This window comes from Schistocerca nitens, chromosome 12 (genome assembly GCF_023898315.1).
Source record: "Schistocerca nitens isolate TAMUIC-IGC-003100 chromosome 12, iqSchNite1.1, whole genome shotgun sequence".
Lineage (NCBI taxonomy): Eukaryota > Metazoa > Arthropoda > Insecta > Orthoptera > Acrididae > Schistocerca > Schistocerca nitens.
The window spans coordinates 109,689,591-109,710,350 of NC_064625.1; the positions used below are offsets into that span (position 1 = coordinate 109,689,591).

Consider the following 20,760-nt stretch of genomic DNA (forward strand, 5'->3'; position numbering starts at 1 on the left):
AAGCGAGAATTTGTGCGAAACAATGCTGGTGAATAAATTCTCATATGTGCACACCCGCTAGCAAAAGGAAGGCATTTTCATTAAATTGCATCTATAAGATGTTTCTCAAGCGAAAGAAGCATTCAAAATGGCATATTCCAGCCCTTCCGTTCGTTAGACTCGTTTTTGAGACATGAAGTATTCTAACGCTAATGAACAATTGCACGCTACCTAACCGAGGCATCACTTCTAAAATTTGAAGGTACACGTTTTTGTTTTTATACCGTCGTCTATTTATGTAATATTACTCTACTTGTAGTGTAGTATTTAGAAGCTAACTCATTTGATAGTTTTATGGATGATTTTTGTTTTCTTGATGGACAGTGAAATTTTCAATTAAATTTCGAGTTTACTACGTCCTTGCTAAGAGTGTGTGTGAAACGTACGTCAGAACGTTCAAGATTTTCGTATAAAGTACAACGAAAAATTTGCAGAAAATATTTATGTCTCAACGTATCTCTTGTGGGATTTTCTACTTCCATCATCCTTCAGCCATACAACAATTTAACCGATCTTTGGTTCGTGCTGATTTGCACGAAAATTTTTTTATAAGGCGATATTAAACGGTGTTTCACACACACATACACCGGAGTTTGAAACGCCACTTTAAATACGCCATCTTGAATATGGAGACAAGTGAAGTTACTCATAGGGATAAGCTCAGTAGTATGCTCCAGGTGAAAGTCCTTCTCTCAAATATCTACAGGAGTTAACACGACTGCGCATCTTTTAATCGAAGGGCTCATAGTGACGCTGACAAAGAAAAATGGGAACTACATATGTGAGGTACGGAGATGGGTATCTCGTAGACACGGTTAGGAGACGTCCAGAGCAAGATAACAGGAGAGATACTGAGAAATAATTAATTTGAAATATGCCGAGTACGAAAGTCATTTTCGAATGTAAAATCAATTTTAATTACTTTTGAGGCACCTGTCCGGCTCTATATAAGACCGAGGAGACGTACGTGAGATGCGGAGCCAGTTCACGGTATTTTATTAGAAGTATTCATTGTGATATATGGCAACTGGAGGCACTACAAGCACTGCAACATACTTGCATTCTGAAGAGTACAAGTTCAAAATTTTTATGTTATGTGCTTGGATGCTAACTACTACACACCAAAGGTACAGCAGAAAGCTTTTTTTCAACAGTTCGGCTTTGTTTTTTATCTTTAGATTAGAGTTAGCCAAGATTATGATAAGTGACAAGTTCCATAAATATAATATTGCCTTTACAGGTATGATATTAATCTTGTAATCAAATATTGTAGTATTGTGTTGAGCAGTCATTATTTAGTGATGTGTAAATACAAACACAGCAGTATTTATGTAGGATTTTAATTAGCTTCAAAAGTAGCTTTAATTCCCTAAGGGCGCAAATGAATTTTGTTCAGATGATTGTTTGTTATCTGTAAAGACAACGTGGTACCATGTACAATTTTGTTTATGCTGGGTCTTCATGACTTGGATATAAAATCAAAGATAGCTACACAGCAGCTGAACAATACATTTTCGATAAATTGCCAGCAACCATTGAAGACCTGGTTTCAGATAAAGCACAGTTTAAACAGAGCTTCAAAGACGTTTTGGTAATAACTCCTCCTACTCCATAAGTGAATATCTTATCAGGGGCTGTTAGGCTATCTTAAGTAAAAATGTTTGTTAGATTTCAATTTTGATAGCACTTGGTCACAATAACCAAGATAAGGTATTTTGTGTATGATAAATTTATTAAAGGTGCATAACTGTATTTCATTCAGATAATGTATTAATTCTGTAAATATTAGCAGTGCCAGTTTAATGTATTCACATATCTTGACAATCTCCAAACAAATCATCGAGGATGTGAGTAATATATTCAAATGTTCTGTTTTTTATGTTATACTTCCCAACATGTTCCATTCTCATGAGAATTATCCAATTTTTGGGTCAATGGAACGAAAACTGAATCTAATCCAATCTTAAATCTAAATCAATCTGCATTAAACAGATTAAAAATGTACGACCAATGCTGCCCTTCCTCCCATTTTGAATAAATTTTCTACACTCATGTTCAGAAAAAACAGAACATCTTGAATGACTAGAGATATGACATTCATATTCACAGTAAATGAATATTAGTATGTTCAGCAGAAATGATTAGCATTTGAACCATGTCGGCCCGCGACTCTCGAAAGTCGATTGTGAGGAGAAATGAGTTGGCAGTGTCTAGAATGCTAATTAGCGAGTTGGAAAATGGGATCGAAGCTTACTTCGAAAACCATTTTTGAATGAGCAGGTGTAGTTTTGAACATTTATTGAGACTAATAGGACTTCCCTTCAGAAAAAATATTCGTTAATGCGAGACGCTATTGCTGCTTGTCTAAAGTTGCAAGTTACCTTAGGGATCTTGCTCCGGGCAATTCATTTGCCTCACTGCAATATACTTATTATAGGTTGTATGATAAAAGTTAAACCCCATGCATAGAAAAGAGAAACAACTGTATTTAAGGTGTCTTACTTAAAATAAGGATTCTAAATTTGCAACAACCTGCCTCATATGGTATTGCATTACACTGTGCAAATTTGGATGACTGGTGCTGAACATTACAATGCTTTTTTGGTGCACCAGATCTGTTGATGCATATAAATTCACAGATACGGAATACTGTTGTAACAAGCAGCACTTAAATTTGCATAAATAGTACATACCTCTATAATTCTTTTAACATGGAAGAGGCCACGTGCCTAGAATATATCACCTTAAAATATCTGCTACTTTCACATATTTAAATTATCAAAGAAAATGGTTAAATGATTTTTTTGTAACGTTTTCTTATGTTATATACACTTTCATCACCTTGTGGTACATTTTCCCTCGTTTCGTTTGCAGTGTGTCTTATTACTTCTGCCTACATATTTCTGTCTTTATAAGTACCACGATTTATGATCCACGGACACAGTCACACGGATGTTGTTTGTAGAGTTCCAGAACTTGCACAGTATACTGCAACAGCCACTTTTTCTGTCACTGCCATTGCATTTCAGATCTCAGCAACAAAATAAAATTTGCTTGATGTCAACTCTCGCACAGTCAAAAACAGACTGTATGCCATTTGGCAAGAAGGACCATTTCGCGACGACAATTAAAAAGTAGTGGGGGAATCAAAAGTACACAACTATATAGAACAGGCTTCAATTTTCATTTCTACGTGCGCAAGTTGCGACAATGTGCGATTTTAGATCTTTACACGTGCATCTTTATGTGTGCAAGCCGAAGTGTGCCAACAATAAGTGCCCGTGTTAGACAGATGAAAATCATTGTTGCTACTTTATTATATTTGCAAAAGTCTTCCTTCTAAAATTGTTCAGCTTATTGCTGTTTCACAAAAAAGGAGTTAATAACGATTAACTGTGCCAACAGTTATCATTGACCTATAATAACAACAAGGTGAAGCTGCTTTCAACATCAATGTCAATGTATTCCGGATTGATTAGGGAACACTCAAGAGCGACTCTCTTAAAGTGTTAAAGTCATTTAATGTTAATTTTGGAAAGCATTATGTTTCGCATTCGTCGTTTATGAATCTCAAAAGTTTCTTTCCTGTCACCAACAGTAATGGCATAACACAGTTATTTGCCGACCGTGATCGCAGGGTTGACTGCTAAAAATACACTCATCCACTATTTTTCATTTTTTTCATATGCACAATAAGAGCTGTTAGTAAAGGCCGACTCGCTTTTCACACAACGGAACACATCACGTCACATTAAAAATTTCCACAATTCATTTCAAATGGCGATGTTCACACAGGCTGTCAGTGGCACGGAATGAGACGAAACGTTACATATTGTCAAGTTTCTCAGGGAAAAAATTTTAATGTTGACGTTGGCGGAGGAGGAGGGGGGGGGGGAACTGTTTCGTCATCTTCTAACAACCTATCTAAACTGACGGAAAAAAATCACAACTCCGAGAAGAAGTTGTGCAGCATAATCGAAAGCCGGTAGGCGCGTTTCTACATCTGTAAGATGATGACTATTCAAATTTCGAGCCAGTTGGAAAAGAGTGGCGCTAGTAGCGCCACTGCAAGATTGATAATCAGATTTGCTTTAAGCACACGCTGTAAATGCCGTAAGCGTTAGTTACCGCAGAGACTGGACAAGATGAGTTGATGTTAGTCAAGAATGCCTTTAAGGCGACAAAGACGCCATTATCAACACCTCACGTAGTTTGAACGAGATAGTGTAATAGGGATAAGAGAAGCCGGTTTCTTTTGCGATACTGCTGAATGCCTGACACTGTACATGATTGCTGGCATGGGAATGTATGGTCTCAAGAAGACCAGGCTCCGGATGGGCCACGTGACGCTACTGAGAGGGAAGACCACCGTTTTCGGTGTATGGCTCTGGCGCATCGTACTGCATCTGCAGCAGCAATTTGAGCAGATGTTGGCACGACAGTCGACACAAGAAACGGCCAGAAACTTCAAGGACAGCTTTGTACCAGACACCTTGTAGCATGCATTTCACTGACTTCAAACCGTTGCCGTTAGCGACTTCAGTGGTGTCGAGCAAGAACTGCCGGCCGAAGTGGCCGTGCGGTTAAAGGCGCTGCAGTCTGGAACCGCAAGACCGCTACGGTCGCAGGTTCGAATCCTGCCTCGGGCATGGATGTTTGTGATGTCCTTAGGTTAGTTAGGTTTAACTAGTTCTAAGTTCTAGGGGACTAATGACCTCAGCAGTTGAGTCCCACAGTGCTCAGAGCCATTTGAACCATTTTTTTGAGCAAGAACTCATTGGGGGGCAGGGTGGAGGTCTGTTGTGTTTTCTGATAAAAGCTGGTTCTGCCTCGGTGCCAGGCTGTGTGGTGGTAAGAAGGATGCCGGGCGAGGGTCTGCAACCAACCTCTGTGCATACTAAACAAAATGGTTCAAATGGCTCTGAGCACTATGAGACTTAATTTCTGAGGTCATCAGTCCCCTAGAACTTAGAACTACTTAAACCTAACTAACCTAAGGACATCACACACATCCATGCCCGAGGCAGGATTCGAACCTGCGGCCGTAGCGGTCGCGCAGTTCCGGACTGTAGCGCCTAGAACCGCTCGGCCACCCCCGGCCGGCCATACTAAACACACTGGAGCTACATCTAAAGTTATGGTATGGGGTGCGATCGTCAGCAGGAGCACTCTCGTGGTTATCTCTCACGCCCTGACTGAAAATTTGTATGTTAGTCTGGTCAGTCGACCTGCTGTACTGCCATTCACGGACAGCTTTCAAGGGTGTGATTTCCGACAAGATAACGCTGGGCCACATATCGCTATTGTAACCCAGCATTCTCTACAGAGCGTCGACATCTTGCCTTCGTTTATTGGTCACTAGATCTGTCTCCATTCGATCACATAATTGTACATCATCCGATGACATTTCCAGCATCATCGTCTGTATTGACCGACCAAATGCAGCATGCATAGAACTCCATCCCACAAACTGATATGCGGCACCCGTACAACACAATGCATGCACGTTTAGATGCTTCCATTCAAAATTCTGATAGTTACATCAGTTATTAATGTAACAGCAATTCACATTTGCTGTGGCTTATCTCGTGCGTATATTAATCGGTGGTCTTACAATATTAATCACTTAAATATGCTGCCTAGACAAATGTGTTCCCAGGATTTCATTACCCTGCATTAATAATTTTTTTGGGTAGCGATTTTTTTCCGTCAATATATTTTCTCCCCAGTTGCTGTAGTTATAGTAGTCAATTTTGTGCTTTTGTGTTTTCGTAATTATTCCTGTATTATTTTGCTTTGTTCTCGTGACAAATTACAAATGTTCCGTTAATGGCTTGAATAGTCTTTCCATTGAGTCCAGAATGCCCATTGAGTGCAGAGTCTGCCAGGAAGTTTCCATTGAGTGTTCTTCCATCGATGAGGACAGATATCTGAAAGCTAAATATGATTTAGGGTTTACAATAACACAACACAGCTGATGCTTATCCTTGTTAGAGATAAAAACATAAATTGATGAACCAATTTTATTAAATAACTTTGTGTTATATAAAAAAGTCAGCTCCATTGAAGGGAAAAAATACAGTTGTTTATGACATTCTTTCTTACACATGAAGAAAATAAAGGATAATATAAGCAGGCTCCATGTTTCCATTTACAAATATTTATTTGATGTGTTTCTATGAGGTCTGTTCAAAAAATTCCGTAACTTTGTTCACAAAATTTTTCTGCTATTACCTTTTACTTATTGTGCATGGTCTCCTTCGAAATACTCTCCTCCACAATTGATACACGGCTCCCAACGCCGTTTCCATTTGTGGAAGCAGTCTTGATACGCCTCCTGCTGGATCGCGCGAAACGCCGTCTGCTGATTTTTCTTTATCTCGTCAATCGTTGCAAATCTTTATCCTTTCGATGGGATTTTCAACTTTGGAAATAAATAGATGTTCGCAGGGGAAAGTGTGAAGGATGGGGTGCACACTGATTTCTTTTTTTGTGCAACACACCAACAGGAATGAATGTGGGGGTGTATTATCGTAATGCAAGAACCATGAATTGTCTCGCCACATTTCAGGCCGTTTCGTTCTCACATTTTCTTGCAGGCGTCGCAACACGTCCCAATAGTACCATCGATTAACAGTTAGTCCATGTTGGACAAATTCATGATGAACTAACGCTTCAAACTCAAAGAAAACTATCACCATGGCTTTGACATTTGACCTGACCTGGCGAGCGTGCTTTGGTCTTGGTGAACCTTTCCCAACTCATTGTGAAGATTGAACCTTCGTCTCAAATCACAACTGTAGACCCACGTCTCGTCACCACTTATGATTCTCAATGTACCTTAGAAGGATTAAGAAGCCAAAGAGTGATGCATGTGACCATGGACAATTATGATCGTTAAATAATATCGTAGAGCGTGGACTTCGTGGATCTGTGAAACAAGGAGAACGGTGCATGTAGAAAAATAAAAGAAAGTATTCCTGTTATAGTTAACACTTATCGAAGCACCGGGATTTACTATCAGAATCGCAGCAGTTCAGAAAACTGTCTTAATAGGGGTCGTCGGCCTTCCTTTTATCCACTAGACGGAGTTAAAATAGTTTCTACTTCAACAGCAATTATAACTAACTCTCTGAAACAGTGTAACTGTATTCCGAAAGAGGTAACATTCAAGATTTTCGTTAATGTAAAATCGTGTGCTACCTCTGAAATACAAATGGTGCAATTTCAGATGGTAGGAAATAATGGCGACCATTTACAGCCGGTATTATGCTTTCTGTTTGCATTTTCGTGCGTTTCTGTCAATACTTAATTTCGATCATCCATATCGTCGGTACCGACGTTTCCTTGAACAGGTCACGATTGCTATCTTTCTGTACGCTTAACACTAATGAAATTTATGTTCATTTCCGCTTCAGTTTAATCTACATTTAGTATACTGCAGAGAAAAGGAAAATGGTATACTCGTGACACCAATATGTTTTGTGCTGCGTATTCGATTACAATATTTTTAAAAATAATACCGGTATGATTACCCTAACTTAACTGCGATGATGTTTTTTGACAAACGGGACAAAGAACAACTCTGTGTTGCGGCAGCGTGAACAGCAATGGGACGAGTCTCTTACTCATTGGTTCCGTTGTTAGGTTTATGCACTTACGTCGCGTCCTTTCAACTGTTTCGCAGCGACATTGCTATCGAGGTCTGCATTTTAGCGAAGCGGAGAGTACTATGGCAGGAGTCTTGCGAGAGGTTGCGCTCTGTGGATGCCTTCGTTTGGAAGGCAGAGCTGATGAAGGGGTCATTAACGCGATGAGACTCCAACAGCTGCAGCTGGAAACTGCGAACAGTCAGTGCATGCGTGTGGACGCACTGCTGGAGAAACTGGACGCAGCTACAGAGACACTGATGCGCTATTGTGGAGCGGACTGCTCCGGAATGCGTCCCCAGCTGGAACATAAGCTGGATCAGGATAAGCAGCTGGAGAAAGAGGAGTGTCAGCTCCTGCAGAGGCGAGGCCAGGGTGATTATTCTGAGGTGGTGGGCGAGATATAAGAGCAGATGGAGGAGGAGCTGTATCAGAAACTGCTAATCAAGCTAGAAAAGGACGAGAAAGAGGAGAAACAGCTCGAGGACGAGCTGCAGCAGCCTCTGCAGACAGAACAGCAGCAGCAGGCGGCAGAGGAACCTGGCCAGCAGCAGCAGGAGCAGGAGGAGGAGCAGCGACGACAGCTGCAGGCCGAGTCTGGTCTCCAGTCGGACAGAGGGTTCGAGCTGCAGCTGGAGAGAGATCTGGAGCTGTGGTGGGATACCGACCCGCCTGCGACCGAGTCGCGGTGGCGCACCGCCGCAGTCTGCCTCTGTGGCGTTTCTCTGCTAGTTTGCGGGCTCCTTCCGTGTCTGTGGTCCGCTGTTGGGGATTTGCAGCTGATTCACCACAGCCCACCGCCGATCTGAGAAAGTGTGCCGTCAGTGTGTCTTTGTGTACGAGTCTGGCGTTATCGTACTTTTGACAGACATTGGCTGGAGTACTCCTCCTGTTATAGGAGTCTGAGAAACTCGCCACCCAAATCGACAGTGCTCTGCCGTCTTACAGAATACAGTGCTAATCTCAGTAGTTGTTTAGCAAGTAAGATAATTATTTGGACAGAATATGGCTGCAGTACTCCTCCTGTTATAGGAGTCTGAGAAACTCGCCACCCAAATCGACAGTGCTCTGCCGTCTTCCAGAATACAGTGCTAATCTCAGTATTTGTTTAGCAAGTAAGAAAGTTATTTGGACAGAATATGGCTGCAGTACTCCTCCAGCTTCCGGAGTCTGAGTTGTCTGCCCGCAAAATTTACAGGTGTCTGAGGCTCTGTGCTCGCATAATCCATAGTGTATTTCACTGATTGTGGTATACCACGTTACTTGTGTAACAAGGAATGTCCTTATTCGGGAAGAATATCTCTGCTGAGTGCAACCAAACCTACAGTGCATGACATGCTTACAATATACAATGCTTATCTCATTACTTGTTTAACAAGGTATATCTTCATTTGGACAGAAAATGACTGCTGTACTCCTCCAGCTTGAGGATTGTGAGTTGTTTGGTCGCTCAACTTGCAGTGCATGGTGTTCTCGTGATAACAGTGTTTATTTCATTATTTGCATATCAAGTAATATCTTCATTTGGACATAAAATGACTACAGTGTTACTCCTGCTTCAGGAGTCTGGTGTGTCTGCTCACATGAATGGAAGCAGAGGGAAGTGCCACATAATACAGTGTTGATCTCATTTCTTGTGCAACACGTAATATCCTGTTTTGGACAGAATACTCGTGGAATACTCTTCATTACTAATGTGCCTAAGGATGCCTACAGTGAATGGTACGCATACAATATACAATTCTTATCTCATTACTGGTTTAATATATAATTATCTTAATTTGGACAGAGTATTGTTACGGTACATCTTCTGTTTTAGGTGTCTGAGGCTGAATTCTCGCAAAACCTACAGTGTATTAGAATGATTGTGGCATGCCTCATTAATAACAAGTAATTTCTCGATTTGGGAAGAACATCGCTGCAGTTCTACTGCTGTTTCTGGGGCGCAAGGATGGCTGCAGAGCTACAGTGCATGGTACGCTTATATTATACAATGCTTATCTCATTATATCTCTTATATCTTAATTTGGGCAGACTTTTGTTACAGTATCATTCTTGTTTCAGAAAGCTCATGCCTTCTGCTCGAGAAATTACAATGCATTACATTGACTGTGCTTTTTCTTATTGCTATGTAACAAATAATTTATAAATTTCGGAAGAATATCGCTGCATTTCTCCACTGTTTTTGGATGCCGAGATTATATTCTGCGAGTAAGTACAGTGCTTATTTTATTATTTAAACTTGGAATGACAGCGTTGGAGGCTTTCCAATGACTCGATTATGATGAACGAAATTAAGTTTATTTCATTAATTGTGACAGAGATGTTATTTTGATTTTGACGAAACAAAAACATTATACTTCTCCTTCTTTTGCAGGACTCAAAGCAAGACTGCAAGCCAAGTCTACAGTGAAGTGTTGGCTGAGAGTATACACTGTTTATGTCAGTACTTCTGGAACTGGTGTAGTCGTAGTCTGGACATTAAACTACCGCAGTGGTACTCTTGCTTCGTGAGTCAGCGTTAAAAATGAACTGAGTACTTTGATCGTGCTTCGGACGGACAATTACTGCTAGACCATCATGTCTTCCATAAGTTTGAGGGAGTTAATTCTTCTTCTGTTCTCAACAGACCAGTGCACACAAACTGGCAAATTGAAACACATGTGATATTATCTTTTGTTGTGTTTCATGTTGTGTGCAATTAAAACTACTTGAACATTAACGTGTGTTTTACTTATATAGAATGTTGTGATGTACAATGCATTTGGTTAAATAACAAACGTAATATTTTTTCAGGTTTATGCACCACAATATATTCAAAATGATGCAGCACTTGTTAATGTGTAATTAGTAGCATACATTTTACAATCCAGTTTCCTGATGCCTGACTTTAAAGCTTGTTTTTCACCAGAATTTTGTTTAGCTGCCAAAGGATGGCATGCTTCATCTCGATGCTGTGCAAGGCAAAAATGTATTCTACTATAAGGATGTTGTTATGGATCCGTCTCATGGGTTTTCGTAGATGTATTAAAATTATAATACTGAAATTCTGCATTACATTGAAAAATACACTTCTGCATATATCTTGGTTTGTTCTGGTACTGATTTGGAGAGTCAGTGTGGAATGTAGCATTTCCATGTTTGGATAGACATAAAGAACGGTATTTTCTTTTTGAGAAAATATGATAATGATGTAATATAGAAGTTAATTTGTTCAACGGGAGTTTTCCAGTCGAAATGCACGAATTATGAGGGTTAAAAAAGTAGGAAGAATACACTATTAGTTTCCAGCACGATAACATGAAAACACGAGTGTCAGTAAGGTCTTAACATACAAAAAGTCAGACCAAATGTGGTTCTACAATATTTGCACAGCAATCTGTCAATCATTACAAGCAAATTTTTAGCGATGAATGAAAATAGGGAAGTATAACACTCAAACACTCATGGTAGCAAAAGGGCTAATATCATAAACTTTATATGAGCATAATAGGGGAGTAAATAACACAGAAAATAAATAAGAGAGATTTTACATCTTTCTATGAGAAGTGAATGATATGATAGTGACATAGCAGGAAACAGTTGAGATACAAACTCATAAGTAGCGTACAAAAAAAAAAAAGTATTTCTGCAAAACTAACAAACAATGCCGGAAAACATACTTCTCCAACTCACATCATATATTTTCGATGGCGTAACAAAATTTACTTGAACCAAGTTACAGAGAGTTGACATCTTGTCTATTTCACAGCACTGTTTTTTGCTCAAGGGATCAATGATAAATTATAGTTGACAGAGGGGCTAGCTTAGCCACAGTTTGATAAAGAATCTGATAGGAATTCCTTTGGGCCCCGGAGCTTAGTTCAATTTTAACGATTTGAGCAGTTTCTCAACACCACTGATACTAATATCTATTTCTACTGTGGTACGAGAATTAAATTTGGGCAGTACTGCTGGGTTTTCCTCTACAAAAGAACACTTGAGGGCAGAGCTAAGCATTTCCTCTTTTGCTTTGCTATTCTCAGTTTTTGTTCCTGTCTTGTCCATAAGTGACTCGATACTATCTTTGATGCCACCAACAGCCTTTATATAAGACCAGAATTTCTGTTGACAGTATTCTGCTACAGTAGTAATTGCTCTGTTGACTGCCAAACGAATTTCATTCAGCATCTCCCTCTCTATCTGTAGCTCTATACTTTGTTTTAGAACTATTACGTAATGGTCTCTGTTTCTTTAGAAGTATCTTTATGGTGAGTGTACACCAATGAGGGTCTATCATCTATCCCATCATGAGCTGTTCAATTGTGTACATATCTGTCCAGTGCACGATCGATTATTGTTTTAAACTTGAACCATAGTTCCGCCACATGCTTCTTCCTTCAGGCAAAGTTTCAAGTTGATCATCGAAGTATGACACTATTGCTTCTGTGTCTAGTTTGGTGAACATATAAATCTTTCTGCTTGCCTTAACTGCCCTTTTTATTTCGGTATTCATTTTTGCTATAACTGTCTCGTGGTCATTGATGGTGGTTTTGATATAGCCTTTCTCAAAGAGATCAGGCTTTTTGGTGTCATTAGATCTAATATTTGCAACATGAGTGGGTTCAAATGGCTCTGAGCACTATGGGACTCAACTGCTGTGGTCATAAGTCCCCTAGAACTTAGAACTACTTAAACCTAACTAACCTAAGGACAGCACACAACACCCAGCCATCACGAGGCAGAGAAAATCCCTGACCCCGCCGGGAATCGAACCCGGGAACCCGGGCGTGGGAAGCGAGAACGCTACCGCACGACCACGAGATGCGGGCAACAACATGAGTGGGGTTCCGAAATATCAGTTCTAGGTACCTGTCAAGGGAGGTACCCAGCAATGCTTCACAGGATATCATTCCACGCCCATCATTAACAAGACTATGATTATCCCAACTGATTGTTGGTTGTAAAAGTCTCCTACGATGGTTACAGCATGATTTGGGAACTTATGTACAAGCGAACTCAGATTTTCTCTTAAAGTTTTCAGCTAAAGCAAAATAATAAAGTAAAGACTAAAAAGCGTAATATCACGAAATAAAGTATTATAGCATGAGTGAGGATGGCAAAATTAGTTTACTTCCGATATAGCAGAAGCTAACACCTTTCCTTATATGAACGCCAGTGTCGAAACTTTCTTCCCAAGAAACCTTGATGTCCCATTCTGTTCTGTGGACAGTGTGTGTGGATGTCACCATTTGAAATGCATTGTGGAATGTTTTGACTCTCCTTTCTGTCAGTTCTGAATTGACATTTGTCGTTTAGGCAGACTCTTTCTAACTTCCGCTTTGACAGTGTTTCGGACTGTGAACGTCACAAATGAAGTACAGAACGTTTTCTGAGCCATCCGACAACTTAATGTGACCAGGAAAAATGCGTTGTTTCTAGTTTTAAGCAAAGGACTGCCCTGCTGAATACGACAGTTACTCCACAGCCAACTTTACACAAGCAGTCTTCAGTACGGCAGTGTCGCGCAGCTGCCAGAGAGATGGGAGGATCCCCAGAGGGCAGAACCTGCTGCCGGTCAAAAATGTGTAAAGCTTTGATTCCACATGCAACAACAGTTACACCACAGCAATTGGCGTGACGGCAGATTCGGCCATGGCGCCGTTTCCACACACGCTGGTCAAAACTCTACTTGCTTGATTTTCACGATGGCATAAACTCAGATTATTCGGACATACATTAGTGTTGCCATTCAGGTTATGGTGTTATAACTGAGTCAAGAATCCAATAAGGAGAAGAGATAGAATAAATGATGGTGTTTGAAGGGGGTTTTGCGCAGTAGTAACACAAGGACATATAAGACACTTATAAATGAAATAACACTCGTAGTCGAAAATCCATTCTTGAACCAATTCCAGACAACAAAAGTAAATTTCCAGTACTAGTTGAGCAGCAGATCTAACTATATTTAAAATATGCATTATTTGTTCGAGTGAAACTAGAAGATACACTCTGATATTTGACATCTCATGATCACATGTCATCTCTCTAATATAAGGCGCGCTAAAAAAGTAACGAGCCGGAGGCATAATTACAGAACCCAGTACCTGTATGTTAGAAGTACTGACCCTGGCTGTTGAGACACTTGTCCAACTGTTACACAAGGCGGTTAATGGCTGTCTCATAAAATTCCCGGGTCTGCGATGTTAACCAGTTCCGCACATACAGCTGGACGTCGTCGTCCGAGGAGGAGACCAAAAATGGCCCCCTTCTGATTCACTTCCTGCAGCACGGGACAACAGTGAATGCCCAGCGTCACTCGGCAATCCTTTGCCCACCCTTCGCCAAGCAATCTCACCTATGGGGTCATTCTCTACGACAATGCAAAGCCACATACGGCCATACAGTCGCGGCACTCCTGCACAAATTCAAATGGGAGGTGCTCGGCCACCCTCCATACAATCTGCAGCTCTCTCCCTGTGATAACGCCAGTTTTGGTCCCCTTAAAAGGGCTCTGAGGGGCAAACGATTCACCTCGGTCGACGACGTCTAGCTGTACGTGAGGAACCGGTTAACATCACAGCCCCGGGAATTTTATGAGACAGCCATTCTCCGCCTTGTGTCAGAGTGGGACAAGTGTCTCAACAGACAAGGTCAATACTTCTAACATACAGGTACTGGTTTCTGTAATTATGCCCCCAGCTCGTTTCTTTTTGAACGCCCCTTGTATTTATACCACATCTTCAAACCTACAGTTTCACTGTTCTTCTGATGCATTGATGCTATTTCCTCCTACAATGCTCTGAAGGCTACCTTCAAAGCTAATATTTTCACTTTTGTATCCCAAATCAGTTAAATACGATGAAATATTAAAGTTATTCTGTACGAAATTTTGGGGTAATGCTTCGTGAAAGTGCACTAAAAGACACTGTCACATAGTTGATTTCCTTTATTAAAAGCTAAAATCAATCTGAAATTATACTGCGACCAGAAAACTTTTTATTTGCTTCCTCAAATGCACCAGACAACGGTTTAAGATAATGTAATTTGCCAGTACTAGAGTCGGAAAATACTGCCAACAGTCGATTCATTTTCACCATTTGTAGAGTTAAGTGATTTGTTGTGAAACTACTACTTTCACTAATTACTCACTCACGAATTTTATCCATGTATTATATAATATCATATACTTTCACCACATAACCATTATTTGCTAATAGATTTTTTTATATACTGAACGCGCACTTTCCGCCATCGTAGGACAACAAATGGTACTGTCGTGCGGATGAATAGGTCCGCAGCATATTTCCATAAGTTTAATTAACAGAACAGATACGCATAACACAGACTTAAGTCATCGATAATATATTCCTTTTCACTTCTTAAACACTTTGCCAACGGTGGGGTAACTTTTTGATTCCGCGACTGTAGAAACCACGTGGTTTTTTGACGAAGAACGCGTTGAGTCATTTTCACAATGGATTTCATCGTGAATGGAAGTTCTGTGAATGCTGTTAAATAGAGAGAGGAAAGGGCGAAAATCTGAGGGCGCAAGTTCCACCCGAACGCCTGTACAGTGTCTTTTGCCGGTCTAGTAGAATGCGCGTGGGCGTTATTGTGGAATAGCATCACTTCACGCGATCTTCCTGTTCGTTGTTGTCAGATTGCGTCTGCAAGACGTGTCAATTGTTGAGAATAAATGTGCCGCAGTGATGGTTACACCTCGGCGAAGCGGTTTGTATTTCACGACACCGTCGCTCTTTTACCACGTGCATAACATTATCTTTTGTGTATTTGTGAGGTCTTTGTAGGAGGAGTTTCTGCTTTGGGATCAACCGTTGCTTTCTTTTCCTTATGTTAGCGTAACGAGAACACCATTTACCGTCACCAGTGATGATGCAATATACGAATGATCGATGTTGTTCAACAGCCAATTAATAACGAACAAGCAGAGATGCACATATGGCCACCTGATGATTTAAGTGATTTTGGCTTAGAGCGTACGGAACTTTCCCCATTGACTGCAAATGTCGCACGGTGGTGGAATGATCACAGTTTATCACGTCTCCCAGTTGTCCAGTAAAGTTACGTGGATGTGAATTAATTCGTTTAAATGCTGTACAAACACCAAGGCCTTTCTGAACGTGGAGAGTAACCAATGTCAAAAAAATCCGTCTCAAAACGAGAAAACTATTTTCTTGCCTCACTCTAGCCAATGGCATTACCTCCATACACGGCGCAAATATTTCTGGCTGCCTCCGCTACTGTTATCGCTCTATCAAACTCAATCACAAGAGTACGTCGGAAATTATCCGATTTCTTCACTTGCACTCCGTTTTGTACTGTCCAAACTCCCAATCATTATCTTCACATGACAAATTGACAATATGTAGACTCAAACAGCAACAGTGAAGTACAAATAAAACATAACAGTCGATAAACAAACCTATAGCAGCCGGAGTACCAAAATGCAAACCGAAAACGCTACAAACTTGACCTTCAAAACATGTCAACAACATTTGCCGCAGTCAGAGTGAACTTGAGGGTTCTTTTTCTTTTTTTTTCCCCCGCTGCCGAGTATGTTAACGTCGAAACTAAGTTGTTTATAAATGTGCAAAGCTCTATATACATGAGTACAAGACTGTGGATGAAGGTGAAATTAAAATCCTTGCAGGAATAATTACGAAATTTATTGAAAATACTGTACAAATTATTTTTGCTAATATCCCTTCCCTAACCCCAAAAGTAAGACATCTTCCAGAATGACAACGAAAAAAAACCAACTGAGAAGTCACGCATCATTGAATACAAATACGTATTTATTCAACAGATTTCCTATATGTATTTCAACAACGGTAAATTTTATTTTTAGAAACACTGGAATTAATTTCAGAAGTTTGTATATTATTGAAAAGGGTGGATAGCCAATCCAGCAGATGAATTAAAGGAGTAGCTCATTATATTTCCTGTTGGTACATTCCCTGTAATTTTGGAAACTATTGCTGCTTTTTACTTCTTCAAAGTGAGAACCTGCCAGCTCGTTACTTATATATGTATTAGGAAAACTACTTGATGAGAATCTCCCCCAATGTTAAATAAGTGTGCTGGCTGTGTTTAGTGTGTTCTCAGTTGTGCGAAAAATTAAAATTCACTTCGAGAAAAATAGACTTGTTCCTTTTCAGCTGAAAATAACAGAAACAAGGGAGAGAAAAACAGAACATTCCTATACCGCTAACAGAATACATTTCATCAGCGTATGTGCTTCAAATATTTATATATAGAGATTTAATTACCAAAATGTTTTATTTGTAGTTTTTAATCATAATTTTGATTTTATTGCAAAATAATCCCCAACAGAGTGTTTCTGTGTACATTATGGATGCTGGTTCTAGAAGCAACCCCAGGAATTTAGGAACATACTAAGAAATACAAATGAAGATACATATAGTTTTATTTGTGTAACATGATATGGCAATCACGAAAACAGTTCTGTAGTTCTGTTTTTCATTGCTGTGGAGAGACGCACTGCATCAGATTTTGATTGCATTTTTCAAAATTGATCACATATCACACACCCCACTCTGCTGAGCATGTACAGGCCGATGAACACGGAGATTTAGCTTACTTATGCCGCTGGGCACAGAAATATCACTGCTGCTTCTCTTCTTGTGTAGTGTTGGCACTGGACATCCCCTTTCTTTATAGGGCATCTTCCTTGTATTAGTAGCCCCACTGCCAAGTATTGTATAAATAACACAGGCATTCACATATACTATTTCAAGCATGGCAAAGAACGATTTGTTCCACCACTTGTTCGACTGTATGTTCCTGGTATATAGAGAGGAAAGAACATCTGCCCTGTCTGTTCCCCTCAGTGGGGCCTAGTGAAAAATTTTACCAATTTGCTACAGTGTGGTGGTACAGCCTTTTGACTTACAAGGGAAGTAATCGCAAACCGTTTAAATATATTTAAATTTTATAGTTCAATGTTCGAAATTGTGAGGAATAAAATAAAGTGATAGAAGTGTGGGAAGGACTAATAGTGCCGGAAGAAATGACGTCACATCAGGACATGCGCATTCGATAAAGGACAGCTGCGTCCATTCCCTAAACTGATTATAGTGCGGCTGATAATCATTTTAGAACTCGACACTGGTTCCTAGTTCTCGTGGACACAGTGCTATAAGACACGTTTTAGACCACTGTACTTGCACACCAGCATGCATCTGAAAAGAAATGCTGTAATTTTAGTGTGTTCTGTGGCTCATATTTAAAGAGAACTGACGTAATTTTAGTGCGATTTCCGACTCGCATTTGAAGAGAAATGGTACAATTTTAGTGATAAATTTACAGTGTGCTGTAGCGCATTAGCACATAATAAGTGGCCACCACTAAATGCGGAGATAGATAAATTGTATTATCTGATAACCGCAGGGTTCTACAATGTCTTTCTGTGTCCCATCCCCATTTTTACCATGCTAGTTGGTAGAATCAGTGCCATGATAATTTGGTAAAAGATGGAGGTGCTTGTTGTCCTGTGGTGTGATGAATGCTATAGCTTGAGTAGTTGAGCGAAAATCAGAATCACCTCTCTTGAGTACCTTATCATCCTGAAGCAATGGAAGATGCTTGCTATTAGGACGAACAGTTTCACATGCAAATACGTTGTTTGAATTCAGGTGCTCGAAAAACGCTACAGATGTAAAATAACTGTCCGTCATTACTGTATAGCCACATTCTTTGAGTGAGCTGTTTAGTCTGTACTCAACACTGCCGCCGGGTCCAAATCTTCATTTGAATGCAATATCCTCATTGTCCACTCTTGCTGTGGTAACCTTGAGAATCTCATATACATAACCACTCATTTCAGCTCTACAGCACAGTTTGTAGCCTCAGTTAATGGGTTTCATGCTATTGTTCTGTTCCCACAATGAGCGAGCTTTGAGTAGAACCATACTTCCACAAATACACTGAATTGCATTGTTGTTGTTGTTGTGGTCTTCAGTCCCGAGACTGGTTCACCTGTGCAAGCTTCTTCATCTCCCAGTACCTACTGCAACCTACATCCTTCTGAATCTGCTTAGTGTATTGATCTCTTGGTCTCCCTCTACGATTTTTACCCTCCACGCTGCCCTCCAATGCCTCAAAACATGTCCTACCAACCGATCCCCTCTTCTAGTCAAGTTGTGCCACAAACTTCTCTTCTCCCCAATCCTATTCAATACCTCCTCATTAGTTACGTGATCTACCCACCCTATCTTCAGCATTCTTCTGTAGCACCACATTTCGAAAGCTTTGAATTGCACTAGGCAACATGAAAAGATGGAAGTTCCTATTGAGAGCCCCAGTCAAGGTCAAGTTTCCCAAAGTCTATCAGGGTTGGCTTTTGGTAGAGCGGTGTTATTATAACCTTGGTATGAAATTATGTCCTAAAACATCAGAAAAATGCCGGCTTAAGTGGCAAGGAGTACCACATCGTAAAAGTCTTGTGGGTAATGGCATGACTACACAATAAAGTAAAATTATACCCACAGTCTTCCCCCATGAACCATGGACCTTGCCGTTGGTGGGGAGGCTTGCGTGCCTCAGCGATACAGATGGCCGTACCGTAGGTGCAACCACAACGGAGGGGTATCTGTTGAGAGGCCAGACAAACATGTGGTTCCTGAAGAAGGGCAGCAGCCTTTTCAGTAGTTGCAGGGGCAACATTCTGGATGATTGACTGATCTGGCCTTGTAACATTAACCAAAACGGCCTTGCTGTGCTGGTACTGCGAACGGCTGAAAGCAAGGGGAAACTACAGCCGTAATTTTTCCCGAGGACATACAGCTTTACAGTATGATTAAATGATGATGGCGTCCTCTTGGGTAAAATATTCCGGAGGTAAAATAGTCCCCCATTCGGATCTCCGGGCGGGGACTACTCAAGAGGACGTTGTTATCAGGAGAAAGAAAACTGGCATTCTACGGATCGGAGCGTGGAATGTCAGATCCCTTAATCGGGCAGGTAGGTTAGAAAATTTAAAAAGGGAAATGGATAGGTTAAAGTTAGATATAGTGGGAATTAGTGAAGTTCGGTGGCAGGAGGAACAAGACTTTTGGTGAGGTGATTACAGGGTTATAAATACAAAATCAAATAGGGGTAATGCAGGAGTAGGTTTAATAATGAATAAAAAAAAATAGGAGTGCGGGTTAGCTACTACAAACAGCATAGTGAACGCATTATTGTGGCCAAGATAGACACAAAGCCCATGCCTACTACAGTAGTACAAGTTTATATGCCAACTAGCTCTGCAAATGATGAAGAAATTGATGAAATGTATGACGAGATAAAAGAAATTATTCAGGTAGTGAGGGGAGACGAAAGTTTAATAGTCATGGCTGACTGGAATTCGTCAGTAGGAAAAGGGACAGAAGGAAACATAGTAGGTGAATATGGATTGGGGCTAAGAAATGAAAGAGGAAGCCGCCTTGTAGAATTTTGCACAGAGCATAACTTAATCATAGCTAACACTTGGTTCAAGAATCATAAAAGAAGGTTGTATACCTGGAAGAATCCTGGAGATACTAATAGGTATCAGATAGATTATATAATGGTAAGACAGAGATTTAGGAACCAGGTTTTAAATTGTAAGACATTTCCAGGGGCAGATGTGGATTCTGACCACAATCTATTGGTTATGAACTGCAGATTGAAACTGAAGAAACTGCAAAAAGGTGGGAATTTAAGGAGATGGGGCCTGGATAAACTGAAAGAACCAGAGGTTGTAGAGAGTTTCAGGGAGAGCATTAGGGAAGAATTGCCAGGAATGGGGGAAAGAAATACAGTAGAAGAAGAATGGGTAGCTCTGAGGGATGAATAGTGAAGGCAGCAGAGGATCAAGTAGGTAAAAAGACGAGGGCTAATATAAATCCTTGGGTAACAGAAGAAATATTGAATTTAATTGATGAAAGGAGAAAATATAAAAATGCAGTAAATGAAGCAGGCAAAAGGGAATACAAACGTCTCAAAAATGAGATCGACAGAAAGTGCAAAATGGCTAAGCAGGGATGGCTAGAGGACAAATGTAAGGATGTAGAGGCTTGTCTCACTA

General features: G+C 40.4%; 1 long non-coding RNA gene across 1 annotated transcript; it reads left to right on the forward strand.

Moving 5' to 3' along the window:
* The first annotated feature begins 137 nt into the window (after positions 1-137).
* Positions 138-9,551, forward strand: LOC126215297 (uncharacterized). Its single transcript, XR_007542117.1, has 3 exons — positions 138-241; positions 9,251-9,410; positions 9,508-9,551. It is a non-coding gene; the product is annotated as an uncharacterized LOC126215297 (long non-coding RNA).
* Positions 9,552-20,760: the final 11,209 nt, after the last annotated feature.